Here is an 11,690-nt window from a genome sequence, read left to right as displayed (position 1 = left end):
CCAAGTAGGGAGAATACCATCAAGACTACAGAAGATTTAAACATTATCAATCAATTTGATCTCACTGATGTATAGAACACTCTGGCCAATGACAGTACAGGTTCTATCCTTTCAAGTTCACAAGGAACATTTATCAAGAAACGCCACATTCTGCACCCGAAAATAAGTCTTAATAAACTTAAAAATATTCAAGTCATGCAATACATATGTTATATTACCACAATGGAATTAAACTAAAGATCAATAGCATGAATATCTGAAAAATGTCCAAATATATGAAAACTAAATAACACACCTCCAAATGGCCCTAGATCAAAGAAGAAATGAAAAAGAAAATAGGAAAGTATTGTGAACTGAGCGAAAAGAAATATATAATATGTCAAAAATTTTTGGATGTTGCTAAAGCAATGTAGTACTTAGACGGAAATTTATAGCACTAAGCATGCACATTGGGAGAAAAGAGAGACCTTAAATCAATGATCTCAGCTTCTACCTTACAAAACCAGGAAAGAGAATAGCAAACAAAACTCAAAGCAAACAGAAGAAATGAAATTATAAACCTTAAGTAGAAATCAATAAAATAGAAAACGGAAAAGTGATAGAGGAAAATTAATAAAATAAAAAAATGGTTATTTGAGAAGATTAAATTGATGATCCAGAGTAATCAGGAATGAAAATGAGAAGGCACAGATGACCAACTTCAGGACATTAAAAAGGTGACATCGTTTTAGATGCTACATATATTAAAAGGGTAATAGAATATTGTGGGAAGTAGAAAAGTTCCTCTTCAAAGTTTCCTTTCTTGTTAAACAATAAATGCTTCTTGCTTTTTGTTAATAACTCTTTGTTAAGCCCTATCCTATGTAGCTGTTAGACATGCTTACGGGGGCACATAGTACATTCCATGTCCTTGTACTTTAACCAGGATACCTGTGCTGGATGTGCTCACAGGCATGTCACAGCTCGCAGCCTGTGCCCCTTTCTTATTTGTACCTCCTTTTTGTTCTCCATTGCTTTTACTTGTTTAGAAAAGTTTTAAGTTATCAGCCAATCAGGTTTCAGTTTACATTGTGAGGTCTGACTCCAACCAATGGAGATCAGACACAGCAGTGAGGACAACCACAAACGCACAAGGATAAATATATCTGTTTTCCTTTGTTTGTTGTACTCTCGTGGCCAGACGGCTGGCAAGGGTACCCTTCCTGCAGGAAGTAAAAATTGCTTTGCTGAGAGATCCTTTGTCTCAGTGCTGACTTTTCTTTGGGGCACCAAGCATCTGTTTCCAACAAATATTGCAGACATTTTGTGCCAATCAATTTAACAATTTAGATGAAATGGACAAATTTCTCAAAAGATACAAACTATCAAACCTCGTTCAAGAAGAAATTTAAAATATGGATAGTCCTGTAGCTATTAAAGATTGAATTTGTAGCTAAAAATCTTCCCAAAAGAAAACTGCAGGATCAGATACATTTTAAGGAAGAAATAATACCAATTGTATACAAACTTTTCCAGAAAATTGAAGAGAAGGAAATAATTTTTTTTTTTTTTTTGAGACAGAGTTTCGCTCTTGTTACCCAGGCTGGAGTGGTGCAATGGCGCGATCTCGGCTCACCGCAACCTCCGTCTCCTGGGTTCAGGCAATTCCCCTGCCTCAGCCTCCTGAGTAGCTGGGATTACAGGCACGCGCCACCATGTCCAGCTGATTTTTTGTAGTTTTAGTAGAGACGGAGTTTCACCATGTTGACCAGGATGGTCTTGATCTCTTGACCTCGTGATCCACCCGCCTCGGCCTCCCAAAGTGCTGGGATTACAGGCGTAAGCCACCGCGCCCGGCCTGGAAATAATTTTTAACTCAATTTAATGAGACAAGCATTACCCTGCTACCAAAACCAGGCTATAAATGATATTAAAGAAAACTACATACCAATATCCACCATAAATTTAAATGCAAAATTCTTAGAATTTAGCAAATAGAATCCAACAATATTTTTAAAGGATAATACATCATGATCAAGTGGGGATTATCTGTGGAATGCAGAGTTAGTTTAATATTCAAAAATCAATCAATGTAATTTGCCATATTAACAGCCTAAAAAGAAAAACCTTATGACTATTTTAAATAGATACAGTTAAATTATTTGACAAAATCCAACAATTGTTAGTGATTTACAAAAAAAATAAGGCCGGGCGCAGTGGCTCACACCTGTAATCCCAGCACTTTGGGAGGCCGAGGTGGGTGGATCACAAGGTCAAGAGATCGAGACCATCCTGGTCAACATGGTGAAACCCCGTCTCTACTAAAAATACAAAAAATTAGCTAGGCATGGTGGTGCGTGCCTGTAATCCCAGCTACTCAGGAGGCTGAGGCAGGAGAATTGCCTGAACCCAGGAGGCGGAGGTTGCGGTGAGCCGAGATCGCGCCATTGCACTCCAGCCTGGGTAACAAGAGCGAAACTCCGTCTCAAAAAAAAAAAAAATAAGACTTAGCAAAATAGGAGTAGAAGAGAACTTCCTCAACTTGAGAAAGGTCATCTCTGAAAAACCCACAGCTAATACCATACTCAATGGTGAAAGACAGAATACTTTCCCCTGAGGTTAGGAAAAAGACAAAGAGGTTTGCTCTTAACCCTTTCATTCAACATTTTACCAGGCATTCTAACTAGTGCAATAAGGCAAAAATAAAAAGCACCCATATTGGAAAGAAATAAGTAATGCTTTATTCATACACAGCATGATCATCTACATAGAAAATTCTAGGAATTTTCTACAAAAAGGCTAATAGAAATAACACTTTGTTGGGTATGGTGGCTCACATCTGTAATCCCAACACTTTGAGAGGCTAAGGCAGGAGGATTGCTTGAGCTCAGGAGTTTGAGACCAGCCTGGGTAACATGGCAAAACCCTATGTCTATAAATTTTTTTTTTTAAATAGCTGGGATGGTGGCATGTGCTTGTGGTCCCAGCTATTTGGGAGGCTGAGGTGGGAGGATCACCTGAGCCCAGGAGGCGGTGTCTGCACTACTACACTACAGTCTGGACAATAGAGGAAAATCTAACCTTAAGAAAACAAAAACAAAAACAGAACCAGTACTTCTGCAAGGTTGCTGGATGCAAGATTCTTATACAAAAATCAATCGTATTTCTATATACTAGCAATAAACTGGCAATTTAAAATGTTAAATAGTATTTATAATGCCATAAAAATATGAAATGCATAGGAATAAGCCTGACAAAATATGCATAAGAGCTGTACACTTATGCATAAGAGCTGAAAACTATTAATATAAAACATTGCCTAGAGAAATTATGGAAGACCTAAATAAATGAAGAGGTATACCATATTCATGGATCAGAAGACTCAACATTGTTGTCAATTCCCTTTGAATTCATCTGTGGATTCAATGAAATCTAAATCAAAATTCTTGCAGGTTTTTTTTTTTTTTTTTAAGACAGTCTCACTGTGTCACCAGGCTGGAGTGCAGTGGTGTGATCTCGGCTCACTGCAACCTCCAGCTGCCTGGTTCAAGTGATTCTCCTGCCTCAGCCTCCTGAGTAGCTGGGATTACAGGTGCGCACCACCACGGCCAGCTAATTTTTGTATTTTAGTAGAGATGGGGTTTCACCATGTTGGCCAGGATGGTCTCCATCTCCTGATCTCACAACCCACTTGCCTTGGCTTCTCAAAGTGCTGGGATTATAGGCATGTTTTTGTTTTTGTTTTTTTTTTTTTGGTAGAAATTGACAAGCTGATTCAAGGAATCTAAAATAGTCAAAATAACTTAGTAAAATGAGACCAAAATGGGAGGACTTATGCTACCTCACTTCAAGACTTATTATAAAGCTAGAACAATTAATACAGTATGAGAAGTTGAGACTTTTCATTAGTTCATCCATCAACAGCCACAACAATCACACTCAGTATTGTGTGTGTTTTTCTCCCAGCCCCTTCTCCAATGTGTGGCAGTAAGCTTTTGCCAAAGGCCAGCTCCTACAGAGTACCCTTTCCCTGGCCCTGGTGACAGCTTCCTGCCCTCATCCATCAAGTGCACCCTGTGGCCAGCTTTGGGGCTTTGCCACCTCCAGTGGGTTTCCCTGTGGCTACCCAGTGTGTGTGTGGCCTGGCTGGTTGGGTCCAGTAGGAATCAAGACTGAAAGCTCCCCCTCCATGGAGGGTGTGGGCCAGGAACAAAGACAGTTGCTTTGTTCTGAAGGTGATCCCAAAATTCTTGTGTTGAAACTTAGTTATATAGGTGATAGTATTAAGAGGTAGGGTCTTTAGGAGGTGATTAAACCCGGAGGATGGGACCCTCATGGGTGGGATCAGGGCCCTTATGTTATAAAAGGGATTGAGGGAGTGGGTTTGCTCTGTTCTTTTTCCACCACGTGAGGATCTAGCAAGAGAGGGCCATCTTGTGAGCAGAGAGCAGCCCTTACCAGACGTCAAGCCTGCTGATGCTCGACTTGGACTTCCCAGCCCCAGAACTGTGTGGGAAATACATTTCTGTTATTCATAAATTGCCCAGTCTGTGATATTTTGTTATAGCAGCACAAATGGACCCAGACAATGGTCAATGAACAAATGATTCTTTGAAGGAGAAGAAAACACCAAAAATGGAAAACTAGGCTGCTTCTGCCACTTGCTAATTAGATGGACCAGCTGGGAGGAGAACCCAGCAGCGCCTGGACCACTGTGTGGTGCACTCCCAGCACAGGGAAGCCCTGTCGTTTGGACATTTCTGGGTTTCCCACACAGTGTCGCCCCCATGGGCAGCCCCAGTGCCTCCTGGCTGGGAATTGGCATCTCTGGAAGGGCATGGACCATGGCTGTCCGTTGTTGCTGGGTCCTGGGACATGCTGGCACACAGAAGGTGCTAGTAACCCCCTGGAAGAAGAAACTCTTGCCTCTTGCTGTCTGCAGTCTGTTGACTCACCCCCTCTCTCTGCCAGCTGTGACTGTGATCACATCTGTGGACACCCATAGTCTAGCCTGGGGTGGAATGGAAAAAGCCCTGTCAAAGGTCATGAGTTGGCTTGCCCCAACAGTTTCAAAACCTTGGCCAGAGGAGAGCAGCTGGAAGTGGGAGCCAGTGACAAGCATCGGTGACAGGCATGGGGAGGTGAGCCCGGGGCAGCAGCCCATCTCTACCTGGGCCCCCCTCACGGCGCTGCCTTCGCTGGTTACTCACAGGAATGAGCAGTGCCTGGCCACAGCACCGCCTCCAGGTCACCGTCTGGGTGCGCCGCCTACGGCATGGGCACTGGAGAAGGTACCTGTTGGCCTGTGCCCGCAAAGACAGAGTCCACTCTTCTCTCCCCTGGAGGCAGGAGCAGGCCCCTCCTGGAGGGTGGGGTTGGGGTTGGGGGGCGGCTGGAGCTGGGCTGGCAGCTTCTCTGGCAGAGCAAGGCCACATCTGCCCTGGAGTTAGGAGCCAGCCTCTGAAGACTCTCCCTGAGCCTGATGCCACCCGGCCTCCCAGGCCTGGGTGGGTAGGAGGTACCCTAAGTGGGGACTGCTTGAGTGAATGACTGGGAAATGCATGATGGTGGAGCCGCCAATCAGCAGTGGGGATCAACTGCCTTTAATCACCTCCCTTTCACCACGGCTCCTTTTTCTAAATGGGCACCCCCGTCAGTCCCCAAGCCACAAAGGACATTGAAGGAAGCCTTGAACTGTCCTTCCCTCCTCCGCTAGGGCCGGCAGCCACTTAGATAGGCTCCTGCCTTGGCCAGGCTGTGCCCCTTGAACGGGCATCCTTAGAGCCCTGCTCCTGGTGGGAAAGCCAAGCCCTTCTGTGGACTAGGGCCCTGGGAAGGGAAGGGTGAAGGGTAGGCCTTGGGTGGACGCTCCGCTAGCTGCATGCCCTTCCAGGGAGTGGCGGCCTAGGGAGGGGTCCCGTCCTCACCTTGGCCAGGTTTCCAGGCTCCCCCGTTAATTCACACATCCTCCTCGCCCCCACACAGCCAGCACCAAGAGAAACCAGCCCCAGGCTCTGGTGACGGTGTTCCTGGCGTTCCTCCTGGGTTGGCACCAGCGATCTCTGCCCAGATAGATTCCCAGGCGGAGGATGGGCCTGAGGACAAAGGCCGCCTGGAAGGGAAACGGTGCTAAAGCAATAAGGAAAGGCATAATGGCCCCGCACTTTTAATTTGTGACTAATTTGTTGCACAATGAGGTTGCAATTTTCTAATTGTGATTGCCATTTTAATTTTACTCATGGCTGTGCAACCAACAATGTCTGGTCCAGTAATTAAAATTAATTGTACCTTCACCTGCATATTTCTATTAGGCTGCTACATTTAGTCTGTAAGCTCAATGATTCTGTTCCCTGAAAGATGCCAACTTCATTTCACTAAGCCTGATTCTGCCACACTTGGTAACTCCCCACCCTGAAGGTGGTCTTGTGATCTGACGAGGGGACGGGCCGTCTCTGCCCCAGCCCCTCGGCATTCGGCCGGCCAGGGAGCTGAGCCATCAAGCACATTCACGGAGCCTACAAGTGTATTATTTGTTGCATTTCTAATGAGTTATTAGGTTCTTGAATTGTATGTAGGAATTTCATGAATAATCTTAGAAGACCGAATTAAGTCCACGTATGACTCCCACGGTTCTTGCTGGACACCACTTTCCCAACCTGAGCATCTTGGTGGCCTTTGGTAGGGGTGGAGGCGGGGCAGGGGTCCCTTCTGAGTTCCAGGTGTTAGGACCTGAGAATCAGGCCTGGGTGCCAGGGCCAGGGAGACCTCGGATGCCATTGCCTCTTCCCAGCAGCCCCCTGGATTGATGGGGAAAGAGCCTTTCCTGTGCTGGGTGAGAGCAACTTCCATCAGCCCTCCTTGCAGCTTGGAGGCCGGGTGCCTGCCCCCCCGCCCCACCGGCTGTGCCCAGGGAGGACCCAGCTCCACCAATCAGATGTGCCCTCCCAGTGCCTGGCACAATTGCGACCGCAGCCAGGCCTGATAGACGGGCCTGGAGGTGGTGCTGGGACACAGACCATCCAAGCCCAGCCTGCTGCCCACCCATTGCCCTATCCCTTCCAATAATCGCCTGGGACCCACGTCAGCTGTGGTGTGTGTGGTTTGAGACCAGGAATCTCACTGATGCACCCTGATCCAGCCTGCACTGTGAAGGGGCAGGCTGAGGCCTCGGGCATGGCTGACTGTTTGCTCCCCTGGGCTGTGGACTCCGTAGTCATAGTGAGGAGGGAAGGAGGCCTCTGAATAGAGTCTCCCAGGCCCTGGGGACCGCATGGGCCTCCCCTGGCCATACAAGGAACCAGAGAGTGATTCCTCCAGACCCGGGCCGGCCTCCAGAGTCATGGCAAAGAGGGTCCTCAGAGCAAGTGACAGCCAAGCAATGGAGACACAAGGTGAGCGAGCCAGCCAGAGCCAGCCAAGGGAGGGGCAGCCCAAGCCATCTTCCCCAAGGGAAGGAAACAGGGCAGAAAGAAAACAAAATTCAAGAGGAACACCTAGAAAAACTCAGCCAGGGCAAAAAAATGCTCACCCTGCATCCCCAGGTGGACCCGCCCTGTGCCCTCGCTAGTTCTGGTGGGCTCTGCCACCATGCTTATGTTAAATCTCTGCGGGGGTGTGGCTGGGAAGGTGTGGAGGGCTCACCAGGATCCCCACACATCTCACCAGAGATTCGGATGGCCTCTGAGAATAGGCTCCCTGGGGTCCTCGGGAGAGGTGGAGGGAAGGCTGGACCTGGTGAGTCCTGCTGGGGCGGGGGCATTTCTGCCCGAGGGAGACTCTCACCTGGGCTCCTAGTCACCCCGCTATGTTGGTATTGACCCCATCACCTCTAAGAGCCCCTGGGGGGGCACAGATGGGGCAGTGGGCAGACACCAGACAGGGCCTCCAGATACAGGTCTCATGCCCAGGGAAACGTGTCTGCCCCAACTAGGGGTCTGCACCCATGGGTCAGGCCAGGCAGCTGGGCAGGGGAGCGGGGAGGCGTGAGGCCAATGGGACTGACTCCTGGCACAGGACCTGAGCCTCCTTCTGTGAGTTGAAGGTTCCCAATTCCACTGGGCCAGGAGGCCCATCTTGCTGTGTCTCTTCTCTGAGCCAGGCCATAGTGGGGCCAGGGAGCAGTCACCAGTGATTGTCCTTGCTTGACATCAAGGAAAACATGGAGCTTGATTGTGCAAAAAGGATGGATAGACCCTGAGAACCTTTCAGGGAAACTGGGAATAGATGGCTCCCCACCCACCAACCCAACCATGCAGCCGTCCATCCAGCTATCCATCCATTATCCACCCAACCATCCATCCACCCACCCATCCATTCATCCATCCACTCACCCAATGACTCATTCACCCATCCATCCACTCATCCCCCAATCCAACCAACCATCCAGCACCCATCTATCATCCACCCAACCACCCTTCCATCCACCCATCCATCATCCATCCACTCACCCAATGACCCCATTCACCCATCCATCCACTCATCCCCCAATCCAACCAACCATCCAGCACCCATCCATCCTCCATCAACCCACGCATCTACCCACCAACCCACACAACCATCCACCCACCCATTCATCATTCATCCACCCACCCAATGACCCATTCATTCAACCATCCACTCACCCCCAATCCACCCAACCATCCATCATCCATCAACCCACCCATCCACCCACCAATCCACACAACCATCCACCCACCCATTCATCATCCACCCATCCATCCATCCACTCACCCACCCAGCCAACCACCCATCAACCTATCCACCCACCCACCCATCATTCACTCATCCATCTGCCCACCAACCCATCTAACTATCCAGCACCCATCTGTTTTCCACTTACCCAACCATCCATCCATCCATCAGTCCATCATCTGTCCACCATCCGTCCATCTACCCACATCCCTCCATCATCCAGCCAACTACCCATCCAGCCACCCACCACCCACCCGTCCATTGACCCACTCACCCACCCAACTATCCATCCATCCACCCACCCACCCATCAAGCATTCATCCATCCATCCACCAATTTACCTATCAATCCATCTGTCATCATTCAGCCATCATCTATATATTCATCTACCCACCCCCCACTCACACATCTATCCTCCATCCACTCACCCACCCACCACCCATCCATCCATCCACCCACTCATCCTTCATTCATCCACCGTTCATCCACCCAGCCGCCACCTAGCCATTCATCTGTTTACCTATCAATCCACCCATCCATCATTCATCCATCATCTATACCTCATCTACCAATTCATCATCCATCTATCCATTCTACCTATTAATCAGTCCATCATTTATACATCCATCCACCCGTCCACACACCACCAATCCATTATCCATACATCCACCAACCTATCAGTGCACCCACCCATTCCCCATCCATTCACCCGCCATCCATCCATCCATTCCCACCCATCTACCCACTCACCATTCACCTGTCCATCATCCACCCTTCCACCCACCCTCTCATCCTCTCAGCAAGTGCCTGCCACGTGTCAGGGCTGGGCACAGAGTGGGACAGGCAGGGCTTGGAGCCCTTGGGTTTTTCACATCCTTAGGTGAGGTTAGTAGGCAAGATAGATAATGAAGGGTACATTTGGAAAACATGTAGCCTGTCTTGCCAATACGCACTATGAAAATAATAGTTCAGGGAAGAAGGGCAGGTGCTGGAAGCTGGTGTGGCACAGGGGCGGCACTGGAGCCTCAGCCTGAGGAGGTGAGGGCAGTCTGATGCGGAGCTTCGAGGGGTGTTAGAGAAGCAGCCAGCGGCCAGGTGACTGGGGAGTGAACATGGGACATGGTCTCTGCACCATGGAAGGTCTTGGTCCCTTCCCTGGGTGACACGAGAGGCATCAGAAGCCGAGAGCCAAGGAGGGACGGGCTTTATGGGACCTCCCTGCGGGGCTGCCCCCACCTTCTCTCCTGGCACCCACCAGCAGGGGATCGTACGCCACGGATGTGAGCAGTCACCCTGCTTGATGCCCTCTGCGGCTCCCGTCACCACAGGGTCAAGCTCAGCCCTCCAGCAGGCTGGCGCCCCAGCAGCTTCTTGCCATCCCCACACCCTGTGCGCCCTCGCCAACCATGAGCAGTCTCGCCAGCGTCCTGCTCTCTTCCTTCCCTGCCTTTGACCTTCCGGTCCTTGCTCCTAGACATCCTTTCCCCTGTTCTTACTCTGGTGAGCTCCCTCTCCTTCATAGGCCTCCTCCTCCAGGAAGCCCTCTTTGGACCCCTGGGCAAGGCTGGGAGTATCTGCAAGTGCCAGACATCTCGGCTGTGAGCAGCAACCGGGTGATTCGGGCCACCTGCTCTGCTGGGCCCACCTGGGGAAGCCCTGCCCTCCCTCCCTCTGTGAAGGCTGCCCTCCGGGGCTGTCCTGTACCCTGCAGACCTGCTGTGGTAACTTCTGCCTTCCCTGCTGGTGCCAGGTGAAGAGCACCTGCCTGGCTCCCCTGGTGGGTCACTCCTGCAGCTCTAGGGACTCAGGGGGGATGAGACCATCCTAGCCACCCTGCCCAGTGGAATACATCCAGGCCTGGATGCCTGCCCTTCCCCCTCACCTGCCCCGACCCTGGCAAAGTAGTCCCCATGTTCCTGCGCTCAGGCCAGCAGTCAAGAGTCTCCCCCATCCCTCCTCCCTCCATCACCAGGGCACAATTTCACTGTGGGCAGCTCTCAAATCTGCACACCCCAGGCCAGGACTAAACAAATCAAGGGGCCTCCACATGGCCTCCAGCCCCCACCGCCCACCTGCCTCCAGCCGGCAGCCAGAGCAGCCTTGGTGAAGGCCACCCTGGGTACGATCTTCCCTGTGTGAATGCCGCCCTTCCCGTCATCTGCATGGCCCAGCCTCAGGCCCCGGGGCCCTACCTCTTTCCTGCTCAGCTCAGCCTCAGGCCCCGGGGCCCCTCAGCCCCTCCAACACCAACTGCTGGTGCACACAGTGGCCTCTGCCCAGGGCCCTGCCCTGCTGGCCTCCTGCCCCTTCTTCCCAGCGCTGGTCACCGTGTGCTGCCACCCAGGGATCACAGGCAGGGACGGGGCCTTACTGCTACCCCTCACAGCAACCCCTGCAGCAGAATTCAGTGAAGATCACGGAGTGGTGAATGAACGAATGGATGAGCATCAGTACTGCATCTCGGCTGCATGCCTCCCGTGCTCACTATTTTTTTTAAACATTAAAAAAAAGGAACCTTTAATAAATTAACTTTTACCATGAAAACAATTTCAGTCATTTTGAGAACTGGTAATGAGGACGTTTATCCAGTCTTCATCCCTTTTCAACCTTAGAGGCAGCTCTGCAGCAATAATTGTAACAGGAGGAGCAATGGGTGTACCATGATGGTTTATATGTAATCCGTCGGTTATGATGATTTATAACTAATACAGATTCCGTTTTTGTGAGTCCGTTCATGCTATGGATTTTTCCTTATGCACAGAGCAGACACATGCTGAATAGACCACATCTGTGAAGTCTCTTCCCACGAGCATCAGAACCTTTCAGAGCTGTCTCTTCTGTGAAATCCATCTCATGCAGTAAGTCGATCTTCTCTGTGGTTCATCCCCATGCCTGAGATTCACAGTAATGTAGAACCAGCTTACCATCACTGCCAAAACACTCACAGAGTTACCATCACTGCCAAAACACTCACAGAGAGTTACCATCACTGCCAAAACACTCACAGAGAGTTACCATCA

The sequence above is a fragment of the Sapajus apella genome, unplaced genomic scaffold, assembly GCF_009761245.1.
Source record: "Sapajus apella isolate SASKATOON/1434 unplaced genomic scaffold, GSC_monkey_1.0 scaffold85, whole genome shotgun sequence".
NCBI lineage: Eukaryota > Metazoa > Chordata > Mammalia > Primates > Cebidae > Sapajus > Sapajus apella.
This window is presented reverse-complemented; position numbering follows the sequence as displayed.